We start from the raw sequence: 14,818 nt of genomic DNA, 5'->3' as shown, positions 1-14,818 counted from the left end.
ATAATTTCAGTAACCAATTTTTTTATTTAGTAATCATAACAGTTTCAGGGTCCCCCCCCCTTTTTTATTCATTTGAATTCTGAAATGTTCCACATTGGTTTGACCAGCAAAAGGTAAAGTCAATATATAAGTCAAAATTGATCAGTGTTTTATCTTTATCAAAATTGACATTTTGTGTGTGGCTCGAAAGTACTATTCCTAGGGTAACCTATGCCCGATTTTAATCAGATCAAGTCTGATTTGCCACCATTCAGGTACACGCGGTCAATATCTATACGAAAATCCTGTCTCGTAAGGTGAACCCCGCTCACTTACCATAGTACAGGCTTTAATGAGTATTGTGTGCCCCACACGCACGTTACACAATGTATCTAATAGATCTACATCTAATCAATGAGTATTTAAATACTGTAAGAATATCCTTTTGTCTGTAGTGTTGCATGAGAGTGCGGGAGGCCAAGCTGATGTCGCCATGGGAGAGGCGACAGAGCCGTTGCGCTCTCCACTCCACTGTCAGTCGAGGTACACTCCACACACCCGCTACAACAGGTCAAAGGCCTGGGGCGACACGCACCTACTACTGGCCATTCATTAGTCGCGCCACCCTTACGACTGGAGACAGTATCCCTCAGAGGCAACAGCAGGTGGTTTTTCTGCTCAACGGCTCGCGTGGCGGTGGAGCGATGGTAGAATGAACGACACGCGGCAAGCTCTAGCGGGATTTTTTAACAGCAAATATTAACTAGTACTGGACTGTGGAGCCGTGACACAAGATGACTGCTCGTATTCTCAATAAGTTGGAAAGTGAAGGACTGGTGTTTCCACATTGCGAGTGGTGGGAAAGGTTTTTTCTTTAGCAGACAGGACGATTGTTTCGTTTTGTCCTGACCACTAAACGGTGAGATCCATAAACCTTTGGGAGTGACTTGTTAAGTGTGCTTTGGAAAATGCATGTAGGACACTTGGTATACTTAAAGAGGACAGTTGTTGTTTGGTGACTAATTATTGTCTGAACGCAAGAAACTAAAATGGGACATTGATATTTGCATTTCTAGTGGGAGATATTTCTTTAATTGGTGCAGGAATAAGTGCTGTTTGTTGGAACTTAAGATTCTTAATTACACCCTGAACTGAAAGTACAGGACCGTGGGTAATAGTAGTTGTAGGGCCATTTCTGGACGACTAGATTCGTGTGGATGGTAAGCTGAGAGTGACTAAGACATTTGTGTTTAATGTGAGATACAGTTTACTGTTCAGCGCATGTTAAAAATGCCGATTTGAGTGACCTAAAGACTTTCGTCCGGGTAACCATGGGAGAGCTTTGACTCTGAGACAGCGTTTCTAGGAAAACTGTCAGCAACTTTTTGACCCAAGAAATTCACAGAATGAAATGATTCTGTGGGACTTGCAAGATAGGGAATAATGTATTTGTATTTGTAATTGTGTAAATTTTTTATATGTTTATCCTGAAGGGACAGCAAGTGTAATTGTATTTCATTAACAATTTTTTGAGAATAGTTAGTGTGTAATTTCTGCTTGTTCTGGGTTATCAAGCTCACTTAGCATGTTTATTAGAATATTTGGTACAAGGATGCTTTAATTATAAGCCCGTGGCGCAATAATAACCTAGCGGCTCTTGTTTCATTAGTCAGTAAGTTTGTCACATGGGACAAGAGTTTGCATTTCACAACAAATATCGGAATTAACTGATGCATTTTGATGTCGTGGACAGTAATAATCTTGTTGGTGTGTTGACTGAAGCTACTTATTATCATTATCACAGTGGTGACATTTCACATAGAAGTGTAATGGAGGCTAGCCAAAATGCAAGTTCTTGTCGTCTAAATATGTAACAACAGAAAAATGAGCAGTGGAGCAAAATACAAGAGCTACTGGTGGATTCAAGCACTTATTGCTAACTATTTACTGCGTGTATTGATTGAAGTTTATGGAGTGACTACCTCAGCAGCAGGTATTTGTACTGGTGGAAAAGGATAAGGTTAAACTCAAAGTCGTGTAGTGGTGGTATTTGCTTAAGTGATGGTAGTTAATGAGGTGTGACATGATGTCTTAGATGGGCTATATTACACAACCATTATGTAACTTGTGATATATTTCTTTTTTTTTCAGTTTTATTTCTCTGTCGGTCTGATGTACTTTTCAGAGTAATGGTATGGGGCCTGACATGTCACATGTAACTAAGGTGCGCGTCATATATCTTGGCGGCCGAGTTTAGGTTCGTTCTGCGCATTTGACGTCACAAATCACAGTCAACCAATGAACAGAGAACGACGTTGCCAGATCTCGACTGCAGTGCAGAGCACGGACGAGTGTCTCCAATTTTAGAAACGTTCAGTCACAAATGAAGTAATTGAACAACAGCAATGTCTTGATAGCAGACTTTCTTTTATAGAAAGTTTGGAAAAAGCATTCTTTACACCAATTGCTTCATATTCTATTAATTAATTAAACCAAACAAACAATAAGCCTCCTAATTCAGGCGATAGCAAGCAAAGGTGTTTGTATCAGTCTCACGAACCGCTTTTTCGCAATAAAGAACAGCGGTAATTGTTTATTTCCTATTGTACTTCGACGCAACGTGAGTAATTCATAGTCATCCCAACAGTGTTTGTCGGTATTTTGCAAGCGTTTAGAGTGCTCCAGGAGATGCCAGAAACGAGTAGCTGCGTTGGCGTAATGGTTAAGGTGTTGGGCTGCTAATCGGAAGATTCTGAGTTCAAGGCTTGTTGCATACCAAATATTTTATTTATTTAAAAACAATAGCGAAGTGTCTTACTTAATGAATTTTATTCGTTTGAATGTAATGTTTTGAAATTTCCTGTGCTTCATTATAATCATAATAAGTTTTCAGTTTTTGTAATTTTCTCCTCCAATATTTCTTTTCACAGCAGTTAAAAAAAAAACAACGAAAAGGCACACAAACAATATTCATGTTATCCGTTTTGTTTGTATATCGCCTCTCCCGCAGTCGCTGTTTTACTATTCATATTGAGATATATTCTTTTGCGGCATTATTAAATGTATTATTTAGAGCAAAATTTCGGCTCGTACGTTGCCGAGCTATTTGATTGTCTGACGGAATTCTTTGCTTCGCTGCTTTGGCAACATCATATTCAATGGTTTCGTCGACTGATCTATGTTTTGGCAAGTATTTGCTGTCCGTTGTGACAAAAACAAAATGTTTGCGCACTGTGCCTCACTGGCAATATATTTTAGTTTTATGTTTTATTACGTCCAAAATTCAGTTTTGTGTACTTCGCCAACTTCGCCAACTTCGTTTTAATCATAACGTTTTAGAAAAAAGCGAAATGACTCTGGTATAAAGAAAGTTTTGTTACAGTTGCTAAAGATAGAATATTTCCCAATTTATAAACACTGTTTATGTTATAAAGGGTGTTCATTTTATGGGGACATTGAAATCACTTGAAAACGACACACAGAGCCAAAAGAAATCCTAATGAAAATTAGTTCCTCCCGGAAGGGGACATCCAATTATAACAAATTTGACTACAAATTCGTCGAATTTGGTATCATTGGATGTCCCCCTCTGAGACAAAAAAAATTTAGTTATAAATTTGTTTGATCCGATGTGTAGATTTGCGGATATTTCAATGTCTCCAATTAAAATGAACACTCTGTATAGTTGGAACCATGAACGACTGCGGTCGATTTAAGGCTCGTTCTACGCACCTGACGTCACGCATCCGCTGACAGCCAATGAGTGTTCAGTAGTTTTCTGAACGGTCTGCTGGGAATGTCTTGGCGAGTGCGAGTGTTAAATGTGATTGTAGTTATTCTTTGGTGAATTTTTATCGCATTTGTAGCAAGTTGTCATGGCTGATAATGGTGGTAAGCGACAAACTCTCCATAAACACGCTTTTTTCAAGCGCGAAGCAGAAAACGGTGGACCTATCACGGATCTCGCCAGATCTCAGGAACGCACTGCAGAAGCGACAGGCGTTAGCTTGAGAACCGTTCAGCGGATTGCCAATGAAGGAAAGTTATCTACGGAGACCTGTGGAAGCCCACTTTTCAGATCGCCAGGGAAATATCGCACTCGTGAGAGGACTGCAACTAATTTAGATAATTTCGACAAAGATGTTCTAAGACGAGAAGTGCTCAACATGTACAACACAGGCGAATTTCCTACTGTAAAAAAAATCACTGTGAAAATGCGTGAAACCATAAATTTTAAAGGTAGCAGACTTCAATGAATAGAATACTTAAAAACATTGGATTCAAATATGTACATACAAATGACGGAAGAAAGTTTTTAATGGAACGTAGTGATATCGCTGCTTCAAGGGCACAGTTTTTAAGACGTATTATTGAAGTAAGAAAATCCGGGAATAAGAACATTTTTTTCTTGGACGAAACATGGGTGAACCAAAATCACACAAGAAAAACCGTGTTGGAAAATGAGTGATGGTTCGGGTGGGTTTAAAGTACCAATTGGTAAAGGTGGACGAATAATTGTGCTTCACGCTGGTTCTGCTTCTGGATTCATTCCAGAAAGCAAATTAGTGTTCCGGGCAAAAAAGAGAAATTCAGGGGATTATCATTCCGAAATGAACTCTGAGACATTTAAATTGTGGTTTAGGAATCAGTTTCTCCCTTACTTGCCTGCAAACTCGGTGATTGTAATGGACAATGCGAGTTATCACTCTGTTGTTGTTGACAAGACACCCACAACAAGTACAAAAAAAGCCGATATCATGTTATGGCTTGCAAGTAAAAATATTCCACATACCGCCAACCAAACTCGTGCTGAAATGTTGAATCTTGTAGTGCTTCATAAGCCTCGCACAAAAGTTTATGAAATCGATTGTATTGCACAGGAACATGGACACACAGTTTTGCGTTTGCCACCGTACCATTGCCAATACAATCCGATAGAGTTAATTTGGGCACAAGTGAAAGGGTATGTCGCAGAACGAAACGTGACATTTAAAATTGCCGATACAGAAAGGCTTCTGCACGAAGCACTTGACAGAATTACTTCTTCAGCATGGGCTGAATGTGTTCGGCATCACAAAGGCTACAGGAGGAGGACATGGACAGGGAAATTGTAATTGACAATCTGCTTGAACCCATCGTCATAACTCTAAGACCTGATGATTCGGACTGCGACACTGACTACAGCGATGCAGAAGACTATCGCAGCGATTGACAACAATGAAGGGCAGGGCACATACACAATAATACTCATGTTCTCTTTCTTGTTTTTGTTCCACAGTTGCAATTTTACCAATGGTATTGAAATATATTCCTCTTCTGCAGCTGTAATAAGTGTCTTATTTAGACCAGACGCGTTTTTCTCTTTTGAAGCATCTTCATTGGACAGCATTTTGTCTCCTCCAATGCCAAGTCACCTTTCGTAGTTTTGTGCTGAGGTAACACAATATTCAACGTTTGTGTCGGCCGATCAGTGTTTTAGCAAATAAATGCTTTTTGTGTGTGCCACACACAAAAATTATATTTGACATAGCTCAGAGCACTGATACACAGTATATTCAAGTCCTAATGTTTTTGTAAGTCCACAGTTTTGTTTAACGTATTTTGTGTACTTCCTTTTGATTGATTGAAGTGCTTTAAAATAAAGTCAAACGCGCCCGGTGTAAATAAAACTTTTATTACAGTCGCGAAAGACGGAATATTTCTCAATATTACATACGACACCAATCTGGTACTTAAATTAAATGAGATGTTGTTATACAGTAAATTTTATATGAAATTTAGGTATCTTGTCCACATTTCATTCTCAACATTGTGGTAACTACAATCGAACATACGGAAAGTATACGCTATGAACTTTACCTCTGCAAACTCTTCAAAATTTCGTGCAATGGTTTACTACATTTAATGCTGGAATATAACTGCGTTGAAAATCGAAACAAAATTAAGTCATTTATGGGGGGAAGGTATCAGTCAAGAAGATGTGTCAAAATCAAATTTTTGGGCCAAATAGTTTTTGTGAAATCGAATGATAAGTGTGTCAAAGCAGTCGGAACACTATGTGTCTGCACAGGCGAGCAGTGCAGTGGTTACAAAATCGCGCACGGTGTGGAATGCGGGGAGCACGTCTCTGTAGCAGCGAAAGGTTTAATGCGGCAGTGGTGGCTTTACTTCATAAACTGCGCGCTCCCCCCTAAACGTAAGTTATAGAACTACACTGCTACGGCGCTGCTTCTCTTGGCGCGTACAACTGGCAACGCTGCAATCTCCCGCGTCTGGGCGGGCATGCGCGAGCCGCCAAGATAAATAAACTGAACTATAGTGTGCGCAATTTTTTCTCTTTTGTTGATTTTGTTTCGTATTTAGACATTGCTGTGTAAACATTATTACCCTGCAATTTAGGAATGTCAGATTACTTGCTCAGTGTTTGGTCAGTGAGCTACTTAAAATTTCATGAGTACAATTAGTATTTTTTAATTGTTATAGAATTAGTGAAGTTTGGTTTACTCCTAAAAAAAATAATGGAGATCCCGGTAGCTAAGCCAAATTTTATGTCGTTATTACTTTTATTTGTATGATGTAATGTTTTATTTGTCATTTGGATTGATGTAAGTTCGTATGTATATGTTACTCCGGATTGTGGAGAGTATAATAAAGCAATAACTGTGTCAATAATTTGGTAAAGTTACAGTATTTGGTCGTCTATTTGTGGTCACCAGGGAATAAGGTCTCCTCCTGGTTATTATGATGACATGTTACGTTTGTTCGAATACAGTTTTCTTTAAAAAAATGTTCTGAACTACCCTCGCATTGCAAGGATAGTACCGTGCCACTTTTTTTCTGGATGGGTAGCCGGTGGTAAAAGGGTACAGTACCGCCCGACATTGAAAATAGGTACAACATTCCTCGTTATTCTTGTCAGAACAACATACTTTTTGTAATAATAACTCAATTTCACTTAATACACCGAAGCCGGATACCAGTGTAGGAAAGAATGACAATTTATTTCTTCAATTGATCACATGTGCACTCCCACAAAGTAAATCCCTATAGCCAATTTGGTAAGATCTGTGAAATGAATGAATGTATGGTCGTCTGCTAACCGCAGATAGTGAATGTGCAATATATGATCATCTTTGAGACGGTCCTTTGGTCACCTTTGGTGGAACCAAAGAGATGAAATATACCTGAGCTTTGAGCACCTGAAATGTGGATGGCCAATATGGTAGCATGGTGGTCCCCCACCTCGATGGAGCTGCGAGATGACCTCAAGAATGGCCCTGTTTCAGCACTCTGGCGCTGGATCTTGTATTGGTAAGACCTGTCTTAGATGTGCTCTGTAAAGACAAAAGAGTGGTGAAAATGGTATGCATGTGAAATACTTAATAGTAGTTTGGAATAATTATTTCTCTATTTCAGGAACTTTTTTGGGGTGGGGGGGAGGGGGAATTAAATGACAGGCAGGTAATATTAATTGGATCGTAGTAATCTTCGGAAGTGACAAACGATCACAGTGAAACCACATGTAGCAATAAATTTAAATACCTGAGAGTGCTAGTACTAAGTTGAAAGACTTCCGAGTGATAAAGTTAAGCTGAATTACTGGCGTGTGTACTGTAAGTTGGAAATATTTAAGAAATGGCGTTTGCAGGACTTGAAATTAGAGACGAGTACTTCCATGTGGTGAGTACTGTGTGAGCCTCAATCTGTGTATGAGACAAAGGATAAAGACAAGTATTCGTCAATGGTGTCAGTTGAGGACTCACGTGTGTGACGAATATGTTCTTAATATTACTTTGCGAATTATGATTCCATGTGACGCTGGATTCAAACTTTAATACTCTGAGAGAGAAGCAAGGTAAGTCAGTCGTCTATCCAGCAACGCCACTTGGCTTGCATTGCATAGGAAAACGTGCATATATCCTCCAGAGCTCGTAGTAGGAAAGAAAAGTTACGGAGTGGGGCAGTGTCGTGTGAAACTGGGATGAATACTAATTGAAGTGGGAAGCTGAAAGTGTAGTGATTCTAAAGATGTGACTATTCTTTGTGATGTATGTTGCCAGTGTGATGTGTTTCATGTAATTTAAGTATGTGTGGTTTGCATGGGAGAGTAGCAAGTTAGGTACAGAGGCAGTGGGTTATGCATGTTCCTTTTTGTACCTCTCGGTCTGGAGGAAATTTTCGTGAAGATGTGTGTGAGAGTCGAAGTGTGAGATATAGCAAAAGATCCACCATCCTATCCAGAAAGAGCATTGTAGCGTTAGATCATTACGAGACCATAAGATAGAGAATCACCAATGTAAAGCCATGCTCACTGGGCGGAGTTTCTCATGTGTAATTGTTGTATAAAATGTAATGGTGTGTTAAGGTTGTCTTTGAATCATAATAGAATTTATCGGAATAAAAAAAGATAGTGAAAACAAAATGATTGGTGGCCTTGTTCTTCGCATAGTGTGTAATCATGATACCCAGAATTTATAATGTGTGCGCCATTCACATTCAGTGCGATGGCCACGTGTTGATCAAAGCCGTTGGGTAAGAAAGAAAATGTATTGCCTGAGCGTAGTGAACAATCAGAGTTGTGTGAATAACTAATAGTTATCCGTTTCCGTTCCGTAATATTCAAACAGGAGAATAATTTGTAGCTTAATTGTGGGAACTAGAGCTCACAATCAATCATTGACGTTTTGCGATAAGTAAGAATAAATCCACTCGCTTGGCAGACCACTCATCTTGCAGGCCTGACTGCTTGATGCCACAGCATGAGTAAGGCATGTGGGTGCCTCTCAAGGTGATTACTGTGAAGCCGAATAATAGGTTTTGTTTATAACTCTGGTTTATTTTATTTTCTGAGACTACTCACCGAACGTTTCAGATGCACCTTGCATATGTAACTCGTATACTGGTCACATAGACGTAAGAGTGGTTAGTTGAGTAGTGTATTGATAGGTGATGTGTTGGTGATTGGGAGACGTTAGTAGCAGCCAGGCTAGAAGTAGCTAGTAGAGATTTTACCCAGCATTCAGTAACAGATAATTCAATTTTTTCTTTAAAATAAGCGACTATTGTCATAATTACTTAGGACTGCACGCCCTAAATTGCAAGATGTTACACTGTGTAAAAGCTGCCTGTGTGGAAAAGGATTTAATGGTTCTTATTACTTATTATTATTATTATTATTTTAAGAGGACGTTTCGTTTTATTGCACATCCGTTCAAGTTTTTTCGAACCACGAATAAGTGTACGTCGTATGTAGTTGTCTGTGTAGGAACAGATTGAATTGTTTGTATTATTTATTACTATTATTTTAAGAAGAAATTTCATCTTATTCAAGCTCTCTTCACATTTATTCGTGCCAAAAAGGAACTTTGGTTTTACAGTAATGTTTTCCATCTTGTTAAGTTTGTGTTTTGCATGGTAAATAAAGCCTTAATAAACTATCGAGCTCCATGTCTGCACAAGCCACAGCCACAGCCCGAATAACACTCGTCTTAAATTCCCCACTATATCCTTAAAGACTGGGTTCGTTTCGCGTTTCAGGCAGCCATTTTTAACGAGTAGAAGCAGACGCTCTTCACCTATGGTAACATCAACTGAACAACGTAGTATGGCGCAGTGGTTCCAAATATGTATTAAACTTGATGTGCCTTAGATACCAATCTCCTCAAGGTCTCCATGAAAGGCACGTGTCTGAGTAATTATCGTGAACCAGCACAAAAAAATTCATCTCCTTATTTCAGTCTGTAGCACGCGCATACCTAATCACACATGGAAAAAATACGATCTTTAACGTCCCTCCATGCTTTGACAATTATAACGACTAGTGATAGTTTCGACTTCCAGTCATATACAAACTTTACATCACATCGTTTTATATTCAGACAACTGCTACTGACTACTGGTGAAAAATATTTGGATATTACCGTCTCTTCGTGTGCAATCAAGAACAATGATATCTAGGTGTGCAACTCCGGGTCATTACAGAACTTCAAACGTACCCACACCTCGCTGCTGGTTAAATAAATCGATGTTTTAACGATCTCTATTCTGACTAGAAAAGATCCGCGGTATTTGCCGAGTTGAAATATCTTGGTGAGTCAAATCGATTTTGTTTCGTCATAGCGATTCAGTTATGTCGGTGCTGGCAAAAATTTTGATATCCAACATTCGACGATGCTTAATTAACAGTCGTTTCGGTTCTGTGTTCAGGTAGTCGTCCAGCACAAAAGTTCGCGCCAAGTCATTTCAAGTTAAGCTTGTGGACACTCTGTTACTTGTGAATCAACAGTATTGAAGACTACCGCATTTCAATTGTCTTGCTGCCTGATATTTGCAGTATCGAAATGTTAACTAGCATTGCGACTCATTGTCGTACGGAGGATTAATATCTGATGGTTTCTTGTAGTAACCATTTCGTACAGCCAAACGACTGTGCCAAAAAGAGATTATAAGATTTGCAAGGAAGTTGGGTTCTGTTGGTTGCATAGAAATCAAGTGAAAACCAATTCGGGTCGTTCTGATACTTTTGACTATGATATAACGGTACATTCCTAGACAAAGCGACGTTCTGTTATTTATGAAAAAGCCTGGGATTAAAGCAACAGGCCTCTATTCTAACACTGCTGTAGTGACGCACGTAATTTTTTCCTCCTGAACTTTTAAGTTCAATTTAGTAAACATGCCAATTGAACCGTTACAATGAAGTATAGAATATGGAAGAGACAGAATTTAGACAAAGTTTACATTGAATACTAGCTTGTTTAGTGATTCAGCTGAGAAATTCCCGGGTTAACGATTTCTTAATCTACTGTTGTTAATAGTTTGAAGAATCACGATCGTGGTAAAGCAGTTACATATAACGCACGATCAATAAAAAGCTGTGGTATCGACAAACCGATTGCAATTTTTTATTATCGGTCCAGGACAACACTCTCAACAATGAATCATCGCGTGATACGTCACGAGCAGTTGCCTGGCATCATTGCGATACTTATTCGTGACGAGTGAACTCTTTCTGAGTTGCTACTTGTGCTGTGTTAAGTGTCGTGCGCTATTTAACTAACATCTTACAGTGGTACTTGGTTGCTAAGCGTCTGTGAACTTTCTCGGGTTCTAGGAAGAAGACAGAAAACCAGTATCTGAGGAGATTCTGTAGAGGAACAGGTAAGCGAGCAGTCATTTTTACTTTCCCCTACGTACAGATGGACTTTTTCGTTGTCAGGTTAACTTGGCGGTCGTGGTGCTCTTATAAAATTGTATCAGGTATAGGTCCGCAGACTAATATGGTATGTCATTTCTGCGAGTACGCTCTCATTGGCCAGCGACGTGTTACGTCACTTTGCAGCCAGCGTTGGCGTCATAGCGCACTCGCTAACGGGATTCTCGCGTCTCTTTTCATTCAATTTTCGAAACTTCATTGACGGGGTTCAAAACGAATCGAAAGAATTAGTATCTGAAATATCTGAAAGCAAATGTAAGACGGTAAAAATAACGTTTTTCAATATCCGAAGCTACCTGCTGATGCTCATCCCAAACAATTACAGCTTAAGAACGTCACTACGTCGGATATTTTATAGTTTTTTGTGCTACTTCGTTCAGATGTGTTTAGATAATATTAAGATAGAGATGACGAATTTTACCTTCTGATGGTGACCTGGATAACTTTACTCAAATCTGCTGACGAAGAGGCAGTCCAGATAACATATCTTTTCGCGAAAGCCCGATTCATTTCATTCCATTTGGCCTTTAACTCAAAAATTTAACACTCATGAAAGTTCTCCTACTTGATGAAATTAATGACTTATTCTTTAGATTTCGGGATACCTTGATTGTACAAGTACTGTATTGCGGATGAGGAGGCAGTCCAGAGATCATGTCTTTTCGCAGAAGACCGCTTCATTTCATTCCATTTTCTCTTTTACTAAAAAACCTAACGCCGACGAAGGTTCTCCTACTTGCATGCAAATTACCGAATTCTTTCTTCCGATTTTATGATATCTTGATTGTACATATACTGTTAATGAATCTATCCCACGTTTGCAACGTGAAACACTTGCTCCATGAAAACAGGCAAAAATAATTTCCAAATATGATATTGTAGCAATCTACTCAGGTGATTGAGACGTAAGTCCACCTGGATCTAGAGGAATGTTCGGTACTAGCCGTCAGCTTTCACCTGTGACGTAATGGCTGCTATGGCCTCACGTTTTGGTGCGTATTCTGAAATGAATTTGTGTGTAGCCTTACATTCTGTCTATCGTAATCTCTTTGATTAGCACAGAAAGTAATTTATTAATCTCTGAGCGGGATTTGAAATTGCTCTTCAAATATTAGTAACGTCGATAAATATGTACCAAAAAAACAGTGGAGTTTTTGTTTTGTGACAGAGGTGCAATCTCCTTTTTTATTTTAATTTTTGCAGTTGCTCCTGTTTCGTTAATTTTGTTTCATGTTAGGTTTTAAATTATTAGGATGGTTACCTATGAACTATTAGAAGTTCACAGGTAGCCTGGATTTCTTGAACGTCAACCTATTGGCGATACTAATCCGCAACTAGTAAGCGCGGGTGCGTACTCTGTTACCGTTATTTTCATTTCTGTGCTAGTTTTGTGTAACAGCGATTTGCTCTGCGGCGATTCCTTCATTGAGTGTTGCTGTAGGCAATTATTTGACATGATAGCAATTGAGTACATGCCGAGGAGGAGGTGGAGTAAAAAGAGAAATGTATTTCTTGGAATTATTGATGAAGTTCGGAACTTCCGAGTGCGCAGCTACCTCGTAAGAACAGCTTAATGTCGAAACAATGGATTGGTTTTACTGGAGGTCTAGGTTAGAATGTGACGTGATGATTTGGATGTGAGTTGGCAAAGCTAACGAATCCTACTGTTGTGGACACTGATCTGTAGCGTAACCTGAGGTCTGGTTTAGATTACACTGCAACCGTTTGGTTCGGAGTTGGCCAAGCCAACGACCGTGGCAATGGAAATGATTCCAGTGGTGACAAACTGTTAGGTAGCGTTGCCCGAGAGCTAGGTTAGGTTGGATTCCAGGAATTTGGTTGTGAACTGGTGAAGCCAACGAACCTGGCAGCGGAAGACCTTTCTGTGGTGACAGATTGATCTGTAGCTTAGTAAGAGGTCTAGGTTAGTTTATAATTAACAGTTTTCTTGTTATAGTCGAGAAAACGACAAGAGACTCACCAGTCGTGTAGCATGAGATATGTGTTAGGTGTAATGTGCAGACTTAGCTGAGGTGTCGAAGGAAACGATTGCCGACAAGAATGTATGGCGCCTGGTTGATCTGTATTGTATATCATGATATATGATGCCCTTCGCAGTATCCTACTTTGCCGAATATCTGGTCTATGTGGTTGAATTACGAGTTATTAGTAGTAAACTGCAGGTGATGTTATCTACGTTTGAGTATTGTCATTGGCTAACAACATACTAACGGTTTAACGTTATCAGATTGTTCTGTGCGATGCTTGCTTAGCTTAATTCCAAATATGAGTCGATTCACTGTTTCCGAGTACAATAATTGTGAGCTACAGTTATTCCTGAAGCAAATATTATGTACGAGAGTCGTTCTAAAAACTATTTCTTTCATTAGAATATTCGTAATCCGAAAGTTTGTTTTGCTTTCCATTTCTTTTCTTTCTTATTTTTCACTTTCTGGTTCTGTCCGTCACGTTGAAGAAATCCATATTGACATGACGTCACATTGCGCATAATATTTACAGCGTTTGTCGCATGTTTCTTGTGTTTCTTAAGTCACCCGCAAAGCCAACGACTCCAATCTAAGACCCCTCTTTATCTGCCCACCTTTCAAAGGTTCAGTTATCCATTCTTCTTTCGCTGTTAATTGTATCGGCATGGCTTTTTGCTGTTATAATTCCTCATGAACTGTCTATGTTTTTGCACCTGAATGCGATGTATTCTAACAAGTATCTGAGCGCATAGTGAGTTACGTCTTCACTGGAGCTCGCTGAATCACTAAGATCGCAATCTCCAAGAAAATCTTCTTCATCTGAAATATTGTGATGTCAATTTTCGGCTCCTTTGTTTCGTAGCGCACTAGGGAAAATTCTCAAATTCGATCATTATTTCTTCTGCAGATTTTTGGTCTTTGTCCTCTTCAATGGAAGCACCAAGGGACACAGGTAGATTTATCGCATTATCAGACAATATTAGTAGGCGTATTCCACTTTTCACCTCAAAATGGCGTAGGATTACTATAAAATGCACCAAGATTATTAATACTAGAAAAAAAATTTCGAGACTATGTTAACTCAGTCTGGCAGTCAGGATGTAGGTTGCCCCGTCGTTTTTCCCGTCTGCGAAAAGTCCAAATAATTAGCTTATTAATGAAGCAAATCCTTTTTGGAACGGTTTGAGACTATTTCTGCACCCTACTCGCCTATTCGTGAAAATTTCCAAACACCTCTTCAGAGAATTCTCTTTGACTTCTGAGGTTGAAACCACAACCACTTTTAATGGGTGTATTCTGATCATGAGTGTAACCCGAGTTCAACATAAGGAAATAGTCGTTTGTCAGTTCTATCAAGCTTACTTCACGAGCTTTATGGAGGACAATCTCACAGATTGGGCAGTGGGACGTGAAAATAGCCGTGCAGCCATTCTAACGTTTTGACGTGCACGAACACTAACATTCATGTGAGCTTCCAACATGTGACAGGCGACCGAAAGATCATTTGTCTGATGGTTAGAAGATCTTTTATTACAATTTTTGTAAATACGATACCGTTAGACAATGTGATTCCATCGGCAAAATAGCGATTTCTAAATAATTTTAGAAAATTCAGTATGTCGTAAAAAACATTATG

The sequence above is a fragment of the Schistocerca piceifrons genome, chromosome 1 (assembly GCF_021461385.2).
Source record: "Schistocerca piceifrons isolate TAMUIC-IGC-003096 chromosome 1, iqSchPice1.1, whole genome shotgun sequence".
Classification (NCBI taxonomy): Eukaryota; Metazoa; Arthropoda; class Insecta; order Orthoptera; family Acrididae; genus Schistocerca; species Schistocerca piceifrons.
This window is presented reverse-complemented; position numbering follows the sequence as displayed.